This window comes from Phyllobates terribilis, unplaced genomic scaffold (assembly GCF_046119375.1).
Source record: "Phyllobates terribilis strain yellow unplaced genomic scaffold, ASM4611937v1 Scaffold_2__4_contigs__length_985480577, whole genome shotgun sequence".
In the NCBI taxonomy this organism is placed as follows: domain Eukaryota; kingdom Metazoa; phylum Chordata; class Amphibia; order Anura; family Dendrobatidae; genus Phyllobates; species Phyllobates terribilis.
Genome location: NW_027362762.1, coordinates 400,669,907 through 400,686,973, shown reverse-complemented (window position 1 = coordinate 400,686,973; position 17,067 = coordinate 400,669,907). Strand labels below are relative to the sequence as shown.

The window sequence follows — 17,067 nt, the reverse complement described above, 5'->3', positions numbered from 1 at the left end:
GGTATCCTCTTTAGGGTATGTTCATGCTTTTCTTTTTCCTTTACAAAGATTCTGATCGCATATTCACATGAAATCTGCCTTCCAGTGATTTCAGTGGCAAATTCACACTTAAAAGGAGTTGTTCAATCTTCTTTCTTCAGGACACTTGTAAGGAGGTGGAAGTGTTGTCCATGTTCCTCCTTGAAGATGTGTGAAAAAATGATGATGTTTGAAATGCTTAACGATTAATATTGTTGGTGATGGAGTTGTGTTCTGCCCGGCGTTAGGTAGCTGACAGGAATAGTTGGAGTTAACAGTTGGGACTAGCCCAGTGGGGAGGAGCTAAGTGAGGGCACAATAGAGCGTTTCAGGGAAGAATGTGAGATAGGGACGAGCCTGCAGTAGTAGCAGACCTTAGGTCTAACTGAGGAGCAGAACCGCATTCAGTGGGTGTCCTGTGGCAAGAAAGACAACCGACTGGATAGTAAGATCCTACAGAGAAGGGAGTCGCAGTCTGGAGTGAAAGAGAGGAAAGCAAGAAGTATCGGGGCTTGGGGCAGGAAGCCTAACGGGACGTAACGGAGTTGTCTATCAGTCGGGTAATAGGATGGAGAAGGAAGGTTAAGCGAGACAAAGAAAATGTCCCGTGTGGTGGTCCAGGGGCATCAGTAAAACAGAAAGCTCAGTAGAGGCCATATTGGCATAGAAAACTCCCCTAAGGGGAGGAGGACGCGGAATCTCAGGTTGAAGTATAGGACTTTTGCTTGCTGGACTATAGTGTCGTTATTGGGCAACGAGGAGGCTCCCGGAATAGTGTGCTGGACTGTGTTGAGGCAGAAGATCTAAGTGAAGTGGAAAGCGAGAGTAACTCCATGTTCCATGTAATAACAGAAACGACCATAAAGATGAATGCCTACTATCTGCTGTACTATTACATATTTTTATTGAACAATAACTTCTTAGCAACCATTAACTATAAACGATTCCTAAGAAGTTATTGCTCAATAAAAATATGTTTATTTATGGACTATGGCCTCTCCCATTGAACTCTGCAACATCTGGTCCTGGCCGGCCGAAAACAACGACATCATGCAACCTGCAAGGGCGTATTGCCATCACAGCTAAAGTCCACACACCCAGCCAGGACCCCCATTTACTAATACCACGCCCACAGCTACCATCCCATGCCACATTACACCTGATTTGTGCACTCTCCAATGCTGCAAGCAGAGGCCGCTTGACCTCCTCAGCATGGAAGAAGCTCTTGCTATTTTTATAACAGTGTTTCCCAAACTCCAATTCCTTATGGCCCCCAACAGATCATGTTTTCAGGATTTCCTTGGCATTGCCCAAGTGATGGAATTATTATTAAGGCATCACACATTACAACAGGATCTCTCATCTGTGCAATACTAAGGAAATCCTGAAAACATGATCTGCTGGGGGCCGTGAGGGCTGGAGTTTGTGAAACACTGCTATATAGCAAACTGCTTGCACACTCCTTGCCTAACAAACTGGCCACCTATGATAGACAGCTGAGGTGGCTGGTATCCAAGGTAACAAGCTGTAAATTATGAAATAAAAAAATAAATTATCCGTTCTTAAAATAAGAGAGCATTTTTAATAAGAGATAAATTGCGAAGTTGTTTGTTACATGCACTTTGCAATTTTACCCATTTAAGAGGTTAAGACAAATCATTTTAAAATCCAAGTTCTCAAAAACAGGCCATTGGAGTTAGTGTTGTAGAGCTAGTCTTAGTCTAAATTCACAAGTATGAAAACATCTGTTTTTTTGTCTAGAAAAGTCGCTTTTTCATCCGTATGGTGGAGTCATCCATATGACATCCGATTTTTACATTCACAATAAAAAAAAGTAAATAAAATACCTAATTAACCCCATAAGGTTCAATGACGGACACTGCACGTCATGAGCGGGTGTAAGTGTCTGCTCATTGTCGTGCAATGTCCGTTATGGCTTTGAACTGTCATTGCATGTAAACACGCAGTGACAGTTAAGTGCCCACAGCTGTCTGTGACAGCTGAGCGGCAGGGGAAGAAGTGCAGGGACCCATGCCGGTGCTCCCCGTACCCAGATCGCTGCGATCGGTCAGTTAATCTGACTGACCGATCTCAGCATGATATTACAGCATCTCCTGCCTGATCAGCGCCGGAGGTCAGCGCTGCCAGTGGCGGAGTTCCGGCACTAAACATCCAGGAGCGGTGTCATCACCGCCCCTGGCTGTTAACCCCCTGAATGCTGCGATTGAGCGCGATCACAGTGTTCAGGAGGCAGGCAGAGGGCTGGGAGCTCCCTCTGCTTTCAGATCGGCGCCCCCGATCGTAATCGCGGGGCCTGATCGTTGCCATGGTGACCAGGAGTCATCATGACGACCTCTGGGTCACCAAGCTACGGAAAGCTGCTGAGACCATGCTCACAGCATGCTCTCAGGAGCTTTCACTATAGGTATAATGCAATGCAATCTAGTGCATTGCAATGCAATATACCTGTGATCAAAGGGAAGAACGTGAAAGTCCCATAAAGGGACGAAGTAAAAAAAATTACAAAATAATAATAATAAAAAAACACTAATACACATATGTAAAAAAAATTAAATAACACATTTAATATCGCTGCGTCTGCAATGACCCGACCTATAAACGTGTCACACTATTTAACGTCATAAAAAAATAAATAAAAAAAACAAGGCAAATGAAGCTTTAGCATCATACCGCTGGAAAAAAAGCGGAATAAAACGCGATTAAAAAAAATGAATATAAATATAATTGTTACCACTGAAAAAGTCATCTTGTCCCACAAAAAACAAGCTGCCATACAGCCCTATCAGCATAAAAATAAGAAAGTCATAGTTTTCAGAATACAGCTATGCAAAAATATTTTTTTTTCTATAAAAGTTTTTGTGTAAAATCGGCAAAACATAAAAAACGCTATAAATGTAGTATCGCTGTAATCATACTGACCCGAAGAATAAAGCTGCCTTATCAATTTTACCACACACGGAACGACATTAAAAAAAAAAAAAAAAATCCTGAATTGCCGGTTTTTGTTCATTCTGCCTCCCCAAAAATCAGAACAGAAAGCGATGAAAAATGGTCATGTACCCGAAAATAATACCAATAAAAACATCAACTCGTCCCGCAAAAAACAAGACCTCACATGACTGTCCCGGAGGAAGATTCCCTATAAGGAGGCAGATGGAGACACTGTGGACGCCGTCTGACCTGTGAATCGGCGGTGTCGGTCATTTTATGGGTCCATAAAAGCGCGGTCAGACGCAGTTTTATGCACCTCTGAAAAGAAGGACAACGCTGAACAGAGGCCAGATGGAGCCCAGAGTAACTCTGCTGCTTCATTATAGTGAATGGATCCTTGGGAGGTGGCACCTGAATTACGTCACTCAAGTGATTTAGATGGAAACCCCGATATAAGTGCTCAGCGTAGAGCGCCGGATAAATGTGATCCCAAAATGTTATGCAAACTGTTTACAATAAAAGCTTCAACTCAATCCACACCATAAAAACATTCAGGTCCATGATCTGTCAATGGAAATATAGGGGGTTTCCACGTTACTGGTAGTACAAAGGCTCTGGAAAAGTGAAAGGGCTCCTCACTCCCCAAAAAAAATTCAGCAAATTCTGCACTCATAAACTCTAATACCCCACCCCCCTTCTGAGCCCTAGTGTGTGCCTAAACCACATTTAGCATCCATATGTTTGGCAGGGGTATAATTTCCAAAATGGGGTCACTTGAGGGGGAGGGGGATTCTGCTCTTTTAGCATTTAGAGCTCTGTATATGGAGTCAGCAAACTATTCTAGGAAAATCTGCGCTCCAGGAGGCAAATAGCACTCCATCCCTCCTGACTCTCGCCGTGTGGCTAAGTAGTACACATATGGGGTATTGCCACGTTCAACATAAATTGAGAGACAAATTTTGGTGCCATTTTTATCCATTATCCCCATGTGAAAATGTAAAATCTGGGGCTAAAACTAAAATTTTTGCGGTAAAAATGTAATTATTTTTTCTTCACTGCCCAATGGTATAAAATTCTGACACACCCATGGTGTGAATATTATCACATCACCCCTAGATGAGTTCATTGAGAGGTTAAGTTTGTAAAATGGGGTCACGGGGAATTCTGCTGTTCTGGCACCTGAAGGGTGAGTGAGTCATGGCACCCTCAAACCATAACAGTAAAATCTGCACTATAATATGGCGCTCCTTCCCTTCTGACCTTTGCACTGTGCCTCAAAAGTAGTTCCCATTGGTGTACTCAGGAGAAATTGCACAACAAAATGAGAGGTCCATTTCTCCTGGTACCCTTGTGAAAATAAAAAATTTGGGGCTAAAAGAAAATTTTTGTGGAAAGAATTAGATTTTTTTTTTTTTTCACGGCTCTAAGCTATAAAATTCTGTGAAGCACCTGGGGGTTCAAGGTGCTCACCACACATCTAGATAAGTTCCTTGAGGGGTCTAGTTTCCAAAATGGGGTCATTTGTGGCGGGTTTCCACTGTTTAGGTACATCAGGGGCTCTCCAAATGCGACATGGCGTTTGCTCTCAATTCCAGCCAATTTTGTGTTCAAAAAGTCAAACGGTGCTCCTTAAATTTTGAACCCAAACAGTGTTTTTTCCCCACATATGGGGTATCAGCATACTCGGGAGAAACTGCACAACAACGTTTTGGGTCAATTTTCTCCTGTTATCCTCGTGAAAATAAAAAAATTAGAGCTAAAAGTCAGGGCCGTGGAGTTGGAGTCGGAGCCCATTTTGGTGGAGTCGGAATTGGTATAAAATGGACCGACTTCGACTCCTAAAATATATAATAAATTGGGTACAGTAGTTCAATGCAGTTTGTGGGGAATATTTTTTCATAAGAATTTGGGAAAGTTATGAAATGTCCTATAAGGGTATGTGCACACGATGCAGAAATGAAGCAGAAAATTTCTGCAGCATTTCTGCATCTCCCTGGCAGAAAAAACGCATGCAGATTGTGCATGCGTTTTTCCTGCGGAATACATGCGGATTCACATGCGTTTCCGCATGTGGATTGACAAGCGCTTTCCAGGCGATTTTAGCATCACCTGGAAAGTGCTTGACAACTAGGTCACACTATATAAATCCATGCAAACAGCATGGATTTATATAGTGTGACCCAAGAGAGTGTATATACTTACCTCCGATGGCCCGCGCTGTCCTGCTCAATCCGTTCTCCCGGCTGCCGGCAACTTTGAATTGAAAGACCTGCCGACGTCAGCGTCACGTGACCCGTCACATGACTCTGACGTCAGCGCAGGTCCTTCAACTCACTGCAAAGTGCCGGGAACCAAGCAGGAGCGCTGCGCGGGCCGACAGAGGGTAAGTATACATTTATTTTTTATTTTATTCTTTTTTTACAGCTTTTTTAATGGTACCTGGGTATAGATGAGACTCTCCTCTCCTCCACACCCGGGTACCATCCGAACATTAGAAAGTGCCAATAGCGCAAGTACAAATGCAGTCTTGCGGAATTGGCGCGTTCTAATGCAAGTCAATGGCGGCGAAAACGCCGCGTTTGCGCAAAATTAATTGACATGCTGCGGATTTTTGAGCGCAGCGTTTACGCTGCGGAAAAATCCGCATCATGGGCACAGCACATGCGGATTTCAATTGGGGAACATTGCTGCCCTTCTACCATGCGTTTTTAATGCGTTTCCGCAACTGCAAAAACGCCGCGGAAACGCATTAAATACGCATCGTGTGAACTCAGCCTAAATGTCTGTACTATTCCTGATCTAAGGGTCTAGACTTTTAGCTGAGATGAATCTGTGCTACAGTAAATTTATCACTTAAACATGAGCCATGTATGAGGGCGTCTGAGACGTGGAGTCGGAGTGGATGTCATGGAAATTGAGGAGTCAGAGTCGGAGGTTTGGCTTACCGACTCCACAGCCCTGCTAAATGTTCATTTTTGAGGAAAATAATGTATTTTTTTTCATTTTCACAACTCTCTGCTATAAACTTCTGTGAAGCACCTGGGGATTCAAAATGCTCACCACACATTTAAATAAGTTCATTGAGGGGTCTAGTTTCCAAAATGGGATCATTTGTGGGGGGTTTCCACTGTTTAGGCACATCAGGGGCTCTCAAAACACGACATGGCGTCCACTAATTTTTCCAGAAAATTTTGAATTCAAAAAGTCAAATGGCGCTCCTTCCCTTTCGAGCCCTGACATGTGGTTTTCCGCATGCTCAGGAGAAATTGCACAATACATTTTGGGTCCAATTTTATCTGTTACCCTTGTGAAAATAAAAAAAAATGGGTCTAAATTATTTTTTTTTGTGAATAAAAGTTAAGTTAATTTTTTTTCTTCATTGCTTCAATTCATGTGAAGCACCTGAAGGCTTAATAAATTTCTTGAATGTGGTTTTGAGCACCTTGAGGGGTGCAGTTTTTAGAATGGTGTCACTTTTGGGTATTTTCTGTCATGTAGACCCCTCAAAGTGACTTCAAATGTGGTGAAGATCCTAAAAAAAATGTTTTTGTAAATTTTGTTGGAAAAATGAGAAATCGCTGGTCAACTCTCAACCCTTATAACTTCCTAACAAACAAAAATTTGTTTACAAAATTGTGCTGATGTAAAGTAGACATGTGGGAAATGTTATTTATTAACTATTTTGTGTGACATATCTCTCTGATTTAAGGGCATAAAAATTCAAAGTTTGAAAATTGCAAAATTTTCTAAATTTTCACCAAGTTTTTTTTTTTCCCCACAAATAAACGCAAATGATATCGAATAAACTTTACCACTATCATGAAGTAAAATTTGTGACTTAAAAACAATCTCAGAATCAGGGGGATCCGTTGAAGTGTTCCAGAGTTATTACCTCATAAAGTGACAGTGGTCAGAATTAAAAAATGAGGCCTGGTAATTAACCTAAAAAGTGGCTCTGAACTTTTTTTCACTGGGATCCACAGTTTATGTGAACAACATTCATTAAAATTGGTGTATGTGCTGTCGGCTTGCTGCCTGTTTTGCATATGTGCAGCAATTCGACTGAACTTGAACTAAGCCTTGAAGGTGTTGTCCAAGACTTTTACCCTGATGGCGTATCTTTAGGATAGGTCATCAATATCTGATCATTGGGGGTGTCACAACTGGCATTCTGCTGATCAGCTGTTCTCCATGCCACCACCGCCGGCTAGCAGGGGCGGACATGCAGTACCTGGCCGCGGCCGCTATACAACTGACGGAGCTGTGCTGTGCAGCTTCACAAATGGACACTACTGGCCTCCACCGGGTGCCAGGTGTCTCACACAGATCAAAAATCCATAAGTTATCTTTAGGACTGCAAATCAATGTAAAAGTCCCAGGCAACTCCTTTAAGTAAAGTAGGCGTCGAAAGACATGTACTTACTTCAAAGTTACCTTACTTAATATTTAATTTATTATGTTAATATTTACTTTCATGGTACATTAGGAAAATTTAGAAATTAGGCTATGTGCCCACGATGCAGAAATGAAGCAGAAAATTTCTGCAGCATTTCTGCATCTCCCTGGCAGAAAAAACGCATGCAGATTGTACATGCGTTTTTCCTGCCAAATACATGCGGATTTGAAGCATTATTCGCATGCATTTCTGCATGCAGATTGACAAGCGCTTTCCAGGCGATTTTAGCATCACTTGGAAAGTGCTTGACAACTAGGTCACACTATATAAATCCATGCAAACAGCATGGATTTATATAGTGTGACCGTAAAAGAATATTTAAAAATAAAAAAATAAACCTATACTTACCTTCCGATGGCCCGGGGTGTGCTGCTGCGCTCGTTCCTGGCTGCCAGCTGATCGCGGGACACTGCACTGAAGGGCCTGCGGTCACATGACTGTGACGTTACCGCAGGTCCTTCAGTCTTGCCCGCAAGCACAGGGAAGGAGACTGGGGGCCGTCGGAAGGTGAATATAATCTTTATTTTTTATTCTTTTTTTTACAGGTTCTTTGGTACCCAGGTCTGGATGAGAGTCTCCTCTCCTCCAGACTTGGGTACCATCCGCACATTGAAACGCATATAATCCGTGAGTACAAATGTACAGACACGGATTATCTGCGTCTCAATGCAAGTCAATGGTGACGATTACGCCGCGCTTCCGCAAAATTAATGGACATGCTGCGGATTTTTGAGCATTGACAGTGCAGCTTGTCATTGGGGACCATGGGGGGTGAATTACCATGCGCTTTTGAAGCATTTACGCTGCGGAAATTCCGCTGCATAAATGCTTGAAAAACGCATCGTGGGCACACAGCCTTATAATCATATCAATGTCATGTATCAATCTAAGGCCCCTATTTATCAAGTAGCTACAACAAATTTGGAATTACTAATATAATACATTAACCATTTATGAAAAAAATTGGAAAGTGGAAAAATAGGAGTCAAAGTCGGATTACTTTAGTTTGGATTACTAATGTCATACCACTGCCTCAAAATAGTTTTTTTCTGGAACCAAAGCTTTCCAGCATGAGGCTTAGAGATCACTGATTTGTACAGTAACACAGTAGTAAACCTACTCACAAGGCTACAGCAAGCAACATAGGGCAAAAAAAAACAACAAGCACAGAATACCTCATTTGCTTATTCAAATAGTGGATCTCAATGCAAAGTAGCTGCTAAATTTATGCCCAAGCCTAAAATACTAGTTTTATACACTATAGGTAGACAATACCAGCCTAAATTAGACCCGAAATTGCACTGCACTTAGTAAGGCCGGTTTCACACGTCCGGATAGTTCCGGTACCGGAAAAATGGTACCAGAGATATCCGTGCGCCGTGTATGTTCTACGTGACGCATCCGTGTGCCGCATCTGGATCACACAGACGGGCGCCTGGGAATCAGTGCTACAGGTAGCGCTGTTCCCAGGCGCCGGTGCTGAACGCTGCACTCATCATGGTTCCCTGCCGGCGATCAGCACCAGCAGGGAATAATGATGAGGGTAGTAGTGTACTCTCAGTGTCCCCACCTGTAAAATTAAGAATAAAATAATAAAATCCTTATACTCACCTCTCCTAGGTGTCCCCGCTGTCATCCATGTGACCACTGCTGCTGGAGAGAATGAGCCGCTCTGGAGCTGCGTTCGGTGAGTGACAGGACTCTGCAGCTCCGGAGCAGCTCATTCTCCCCGGCTTCTCTGCAGCAGAGGTCGCATGGATGACAGCGGGGGACACCTAGGAGAGGTGAGTATAAGGATTTTATTATTTTATTCTTAATTTTACAGGTGGGGACAGAGTACACTACCACTACACTCATCATGGTCCCTGCTGGTGCTGATCACAGCACCGGTAGGGAACCATGATGAGGGCAGCGTTCAGCAGCAGCACTTGGGAACAGCGACATTGCCAGGCACCGGTACATGTCACAAGGATGTCATCTGTGTGGTACGTTTTGTGGACCGTGTGTCCGCAAAAAAACGGACTTGTCTCCGTGTGGAGCACACAGACAAACGGTCCGCAAAAACAAATAAAGTATAATGGAGAAGCGGTATCGTTATCGCCTCCTTATGTGCGGCATACATTTATAGTGGGCAGTGTTATTCAGAGGTTATCACCGCCTTGGCCTCATTCAGACATCTGTTTTGATATGAAAAAAAAAATTAAGGTTTTTCAAAGCTTTTTCTATCAGTGGACATGTGAACAGCCCCAAGGACTATAAGGCTACGTTCCCATGATGAGTATTTGGTGAGGTTTTGGTGTTGCAGATTTTCCTTACCCTATGGGTAAATTAGGTTACATGTGTTTTTTTCACGTTTTTGATGCTACGGTTTTTGTCTCTTGTTGATATGTGATGTTTTAAATAAAGCTGCTTTGTTTTTGATACTTTTGGGTATTTGGCTTTGACAAAACATTATTGACACAGTCATGTGAGGATTACATGCGTTTTCGTTTGTTTCTCCAGTGGAAACGCACTAAAAGTATGTATGCATTTTTTTCCTGTGGATTTTCTGCATCTAATGTAAATCTATGGGGAAAATCCACACAAAAAGCTCAGCGTACCAGCAAGAGAAATTGTCATGTTTCAGATTTCAGAAACGCACCGCAGGTCAGTTTCCGCAGCATAAAAAAAGCACAGTGGCCATGAGATTTCTATAGATCCCATGCACTTTGCTGGAACTGTAAGATGCTGCGTTTTTTAGCAGCAAAAATATATAGATTCAAAAACTCACCAAAAACTCATTGTGGGAACTTAATCTAATGGGGACTTGTTCTACCCGTGAATAACATGGATATAACACATACGAGAATAACAGTCATCAGAACGAGACCTTACATACAGAGGCGTAACGTGCAGCTCATGGGCCCCAATGCAAAATCCTAAACGATCACTGGTCTTAAAGGGAATCTGTCAGTAGGATCAACCTTCCTAAGACGTCTATACGGGCATACAGGTCATAGGAAGCTGATTAAAGTGATACCTTGATATCTAAGATCCAATGTCTTATTCCAGAGAAATCCATGTTTTTCTTATCAGTAAATGAGCTGTTCAGATCTATGGGCCGGAAACTGATCTGTGTGAGAATCTGCATCCAGAGATTATTATAAATGAAAGAGGGCATTTACTAGTGCGAGACATGTAATAACTAACAGTCTGCTCTCCGGATCATGCTGGTAACTCCCCCTTACATTTACAATAATCTCTGTGGGCAAATTCTCATAAGTCATTACTACTCAATATATGTATTATAACTTTCTTACATACAGTACAGACCAAAAGTTTGTACACACGTTCTCATTTTAAGATTTTTTTGTATTTTCATGACTTTGAAAATTGTACATTCACACTGAAGGCATCAAAACTATGAATTAGCACATGTGGAATTATATACTTAACAAAAAAGTGTGAAACAACTGAAAATATGTCTTATATTCTAGGTTCTTCAAAGTAGCCACCTTTTGCTTTGATGACTGCTTTGCACACTCTTGGCATTCTCTTGATGAGCTTCAAGAGGTAGTCACCGGAAATGGTTTTCACTTCACAAGTGTGCCCTGTCAGGTTTAATAAGTGGGATTTATTGCCTTATAAATGGGGTTGGGACCATCAGTTGTGTTGTGCAGAAGTCTGGTGGATACACAGCTGATAGTCCTACTGAATAGACTGTTAGAATTTGTATTATGGCAAGAAAAAAGCAGCTAAGTAAAGAAAAATGAGTGACCATCATTACTTTAAGAAATGAAGGTCAGTCAGTCCGAAAAATTGGGCAAACTTTGAAAGTGTCCCCAAGTGCAGTTGCAAAAACCATCAAACGCTACAAAGAAACTGGCTCACATGAGGACCGCCCCAGGAAAGGAAGACCAAGAGTCACCTCTGCTTCTAAGGATAAGTTTATCCGAGTCACCAGCCTCAGAAATCGCAGGTTAACAGCAGCTCAGATTAGAGGAGACTTTGAGCAGCAGGCCTTCATGGTAAAATAGCTGCTAGGAAACCACTGATAAGGACAGGCAACAAGCAGAAGAGACTTGTTTGGGCTAAAGAACACAAGGAATGGACATTAGACCAGTGGAAATCTGTGCTTTGGTATGATGAGTCCAAATTTGAGATCTTTGGTTCCAACCACCGTAGAATCATAGAATCATAGAATGGTAGAGTTGGAAGGGACCTCCTGGGTCATCTGGTCCAACCCCCTGCTCAAAGCAGGATTCACTAAATCATCTCAGACAGATGTCTGTCCAGCCTGTTTGAAGACGTCCATTGAAGGGGAACTCACCACCTCTCGTGGCAGCCTGTTCCACTCATTAATCACCCTAACTGTCAAAAAGTTTTTTCTAATATCTAATCTGTGTCTCCTCCCATTTAGTTTCATCCCATTGCTTCTAGTCTTTCCTTGTGCAAATGAGAATAAAGACGATCCTTCTACAATGTGACAGCCCTTGACATATTTGTAGACAGTTATTAAGTCTCCTCTCAGTCTTCTTTTTTGCAAGCTAAACATTCCCAAATCCTGCAACCGTTCCTCATAGGACATGGTTTGCAGACCAGTCACTATTCTGGTCGCTCTTCTCTGAACTTGCTCCAGTTTGTCTATGTCTTTTTTAAAATGTGGTGCCCAAAACTGTACACAGTATTCCAGATGCGGTCTGACCAAAGAGGAGTAAAGACCGATAATGACTTCACGTGATCTAGACTGTATGCTTCTGTTAATACATCCCAGAATTGTATTTGCCTTTTTTGCTGCTGCATCACACTGTTGACTCATGTTCAGTCTATGATCTATTAGTATACCTAAGTCTTTTTCACATGTACTGTTGCTTAGCTCTATTCCTCCCATTCTGTATATGCTTTTTTCATTTTTATTGCCCAGATGAAGTACTTTGCATTTTTCCCAGTTAAAAACCATTCTGTTGTTTGCTGCCCACTGCTCCAGTTTATTTAGGTCTTTTTGAATCCTCTCTCTCTCTTCTCTAGTATTAGCTATCCCTCCTAGCTTTGTGTCATCAGCAAATTTAATCAGTTTACCCTCAATTCCTTCATCTAAATCATTGATAAAGATGTTGAACAATACAGGTCCCAGGACGGAGCCCTGTGGTACCCCACTTGAGACATTCATCCAGCTGGATGTGAAGCCATTTACAACCACCCTTTGAGTCCGATCACTAAGCCAGTTATGAATCCACCTAACAGTTGCCTGGTCCATTGCATACTTGGTCATTTTTTCAATAAGGATGGTGTGAGATACTTTGTCAAATGCTTTGCTGAAGTCAAGATATACTATATCTACAGCATTTCCCTGATCCACCCAGTCAGTGATTCTGTCATAGAAGGAAATTAAGTTAGTCTGACATGACTTGTTAGTTACAAACCCATGCTGACTCTGGTTAATCACTTCATTCTTATCCATGTACTTACATACATGTTGTTTAATAATTTGTTCAAAGATCTTTCCTGGTATAGAAGTCAGACTCACCGGCCTATAGTTCCCTGGGTCCACCTTCTTCCCCTTTTTGAAGATAGGAACAACATTTGCTCTTCTCCAGTCTTCTGGGACTTCTCCTGTTCTCCAAGAATTTTCAAAGATTATGGAGAGTGGTTCTAAAATTTCTTCTACGATCTCCTTCAGTACTCTGGGGTGTAATTCATCTGGACCTGGAGACTTGAACTCATTTATGTTAGCTAAATATTCCCTCACAATCTTTCTGTTTACAGATAACTTGGATTCCTCTATTCCTTTAAAAGGACAGTGAAGATCAGTTGATGTTACATTTTCTTTCTGAGAGAAAAGAGATGCAAAATAGGAGTTAAAAAGTTCGGCCTTCTCAACATCCTCTCTTACCATTTCTCCACTTTCATCCTGTAAAAATCCTATAGCATCTTTGACTTTTCTTTTACTTTTGACATACCCCCAAAATCCTTTTTTATTGATTTTGACATCTCTTGCAAGCCTTAATTCATTGTCAGCTTTAGCTAACCTGATACGTGCCCTGCAGGATCTGCAGACTGCATTATAATCTTCTTTAGATATGCCTCCCTCTTTCCATTTAATAAACATTTCTTTCTTTCTTTTTAGCATGTGTTTAAGTTCTGTGTTCATCCATCCTGGTTTCCTTAAATGCTTCCCATTCTTCCTACTTTTCGGGATTGTTAACGATTGTGCTTTGAGAATCTCATTTTTAAAAATTTCCCATCCTTCCCGGACATTTTTGTCCTTAAGGACATCCAGCCATTGGATCCCTCCTATTCTCTTTCTGAGTCTCTTAAAATCTGCCTTTCTAAAATCTAACCTTGAAGTTTGAATCTTCACATGTCTTCCTCCTCTAGTTATCCAAAATTCTATAATAGCATGATCGCTGCCTCCTAGGGTCCCAGCCACCTTTACCTCCTCAGCCATTTCCTCCTTGTTTATAAGGATTAGATCCAAAGTAGCAGATCCCCTTGTTTTCTCCCCTACCTTTTGGAAGATAAAGTTGTCAGCAAGAGAGGATAAGAATTTGCTTGACCTGTTAGTTTTACTTGAGAGAGATTCCCAACAAATATCTGGATAGTTGAATCCAGACAGAGTTGAATCCGTGTCTTTGTGCGACGCAGAAAAGGTGAATGGATGGACTCTACATGCCTGGTTCCCACCGTGAAGCATGGAGGAGGAGGTGTGATGGTGTGGGGGGGCTTTGCTGGTGACACTGTTGGGGATTTATTCAAAATTGAAGGCATACTGAACCAGCATGGCTACCACAGCATCTTGCAGCAGCATGCTATTCCATCCGGTTTGCGTTTAGCTGGACCATCATTTATTTTTCAACAGGACAATGACCCCAAACACACCTCCAGGCTGTGTAAGGGCTATTTGACCAAGAAGGAGAGTGATGGGGTGCTATGCCAGATGACCTGGCCTCCAAAGTCACCAGACCTGAACCCAATCGAGATGGTTTGGGGTGAGCTGGACCGCAGAGTGAAGGCAAAAGGGCCAACAAGTGCTAAGCATCTCTGGGAACTCCTTCAAGATTGTTGGAAGACCATTTCCGGTGACTACCTCTTGAAGCTCATCAAGAGAATGCCAAGAGTGTGCAAAGCAGTCATCAAAGCAAAAGGTGGCTACTTTGAAGAACCTAGAATATAAGACATATTTTCAGTTGTTTCACACTTTTTTGTTAAGTATATAATTCCACATGTGTTAATTCATAGTTTTGATGCCTTCAGTGTGAATGTACAATTTTCATAGTCATGAAAATACAGAAAAATCTTTAAATGAGAAGGTGTGTCCAAACTTTTGGTCTGTACTGTATATGCTATATCAGTATATAGTGTATACAGGTTATCATTTCCTTACATCCATCATACATATACCAGGCTGTATACACATTATCCCTTCCTTATGTACATGATACATCAGTATATAGCGTATACATGTTATCCACTGCTTCCATCTATCATACATAGTGGATCACTTCCTTACATACATCATATACCGGGCAGTATTCTGGCTTTCTGACCAGGCAGTACCACATTTAAAGGCACAGGCTCAGCAGACCAGAGAAGCCTTATCCTATGACCGGCCCATCACGTCTAGAGCGAGGCTGCCGGCAGACGAGCAGTGCCGGAGCCTGGACTTCGTCTCCGGCCAGTGCAGGCCCCCGGGCTCCTCATCACAGGCGGCACTGACATGTATGACAGATCCCACATCCCATGTATATATATATATATATACACACACACAGTGACAGCTGCATACGCCCTGTGGACGGCACGGTACGTACCTTCATGCGGGTGCCGCCGCTGCAGGGGAGAGCAGGGTGTCTGGCAGCAGGAAAGCAGCAGCCACTCCTTGCAGGTTGATGATGCGTTCTTCTCAGCAGCAGCATTACAGCCACAGCACAGATTCCAGCTCCGCCCCCTGACGTCACTGTCCCCGCCCCATAGCAGCGCTGCTGTCTGGGGACTGTACATGCATTGTGTATTGAGGTCAGAGCCCGGGGGTTGCTCCTCCTGTCAGCCGGTGACATCCCGTCCTCCTGAGCCTATAGGGGCTTCCGGAGCTGACTGTGGGAGTGTGGCTTCTCAGCACTGGTGGGCTACATGAGGAGTCTAATGAGTAGTGTCCTGTTACCTGCTGTCACTTCTCCTGGTATGGCTGCTCTAGGGAATACACAAATTGCCTCTTCAAAGAGGAGGAGGACTAGAACTCTATAGCGCCAGCTGTTGGAAGCAGCGATCCTACAAGTCACTAACACCTCTTTAAGGAGCCTTGCCATATGACTTGGGATAAAAGCCCAATCAGAACCTGAATTTGCACACGTGGTGTTTCGGGGTATTAACCCTCCTCAGTGCAAAGTATGAGATCTGATTTGGCGTATTTGGAAAATGTGCATTACTTGTGAAATGTCAGTTCTAAAGCAGCAGCCTGCGGTGATCACTTTGTTATTCCTCCTGGAAATACATAACTAAATTGTTACCTTTCCGCTCATCAATACTCAGAACTGCAAGTCCAACTACAACCACACTATATATTTATGATGAAATTAGAGCAGGATGCAAATTTAAAGGCTGCATAATAAATCATGATCATAACCTTAATGACCTCCAGATTTAACCACATATGGCAGAACTGTCCAAATATCTGTCCTACAGCCAGTGTCGGACTGGGGTGGCAAGGGGCCAAGTGGTAACGATGACTCTGGGGGCCACTGATCAGCTACATGCAAATACTACATTACCCAGTCACAAATTTACCTCTGCTTCTACAAAATAATAAACTGGGTAGGGCCCACCGGAGGATTCACCTGCTCCCCCTTGAGCCAGTCCACACCTGCACCATTAAAAGGTTATTCCCATAAGAGAAGGGTATAATTATAAAGGGCTTGTAAAAATAAGCAACTTTTCTATTTACTTTTTATTAAAAAAAAAAAAAAAAACAAGTGTGTTCTGTATTGTTTGCTGCTTGTTGCCTAGGTAACCGGCCACTGCTGTGTTCAATTTTCTATTGAGCTTGTAAGCACTATGGATGGCCAGAATTGTTTGAGCATGATGTTCATATCTGATTCCAGCCAGCTCCACATATAGCAACCTTGGGACCACAGTATGGGCTAGTGGCTCAACGATGTTGCTGGTCTGAACTGGTAACCAAGCAGGAACGCACTGCTCCCTGGCAAACAGTCGGTCAGGAGGTTGGGGAGTCAAAAATTTCTAAAAGAAAATACATGCACCACAAAAATCAATAGGTCATTTTCTGATGATAGCTTCCCTTTAATCCCTTTACGCTGTTGCCATTTTTTTTCAGTTTTTTTTTTTTCCTCCCCTTCTTTTAAGAGCCTTAACTTTTTTAATTTTCTGTCAATATGGTAAAATTGACCAGGTAATATGATTCTCCAGGTCAGTAGGAGTATGTAGATACCAAACATGTCTAGTTTTTTTATTTAAGTTGTGAAAAAAAGTGTGGAAATTTATAAGAAAAAAAAAAATTGCTTTTATTGCCATTTTCCGAGACCTGTTTTCATTTTTTGACATATGGGGCTATGTCATGGCTTATGCTTTGTGAGCACCCATCAAGGTGTGGACATGACATATGATGTAAGTTTATGTCATGAAGGGGTTAAATTAAGTTATTAAAA

At 42.3% G+C, this 17,067-nt stretch overlaps 1 protein-coding gene across 8 annotated transcripts in view; it reads right to left on the bottom strand.

Annotated features, from left to right (window-relative positions):
• INPP4A (inositol polyphosphate-4-phosphatase type I A) overlaps positions 1-15,356 on the bottom strand; it is a 149,458-nt gene extending 134,102 nt beyond the window's left edge. For 7 of the 8 annotated variants that reach the window (XM_073664894.1, XM_073664893.1, XM_073664897.1 and 4 more), the window contains exon 1: positions 15,217-15,356. The gene's annotated coding sequence lies outside the window, so the exon portion shown is untranslated. The remainder of the gene's footprint in view (positions 1-15,216) is intronic. The other variant, XM_073664895.1, reaches the window with a different exon arrangement.
• Between the last annotated feature and the right edge of the window lie 1,711 nt (positions 15,357-17,067).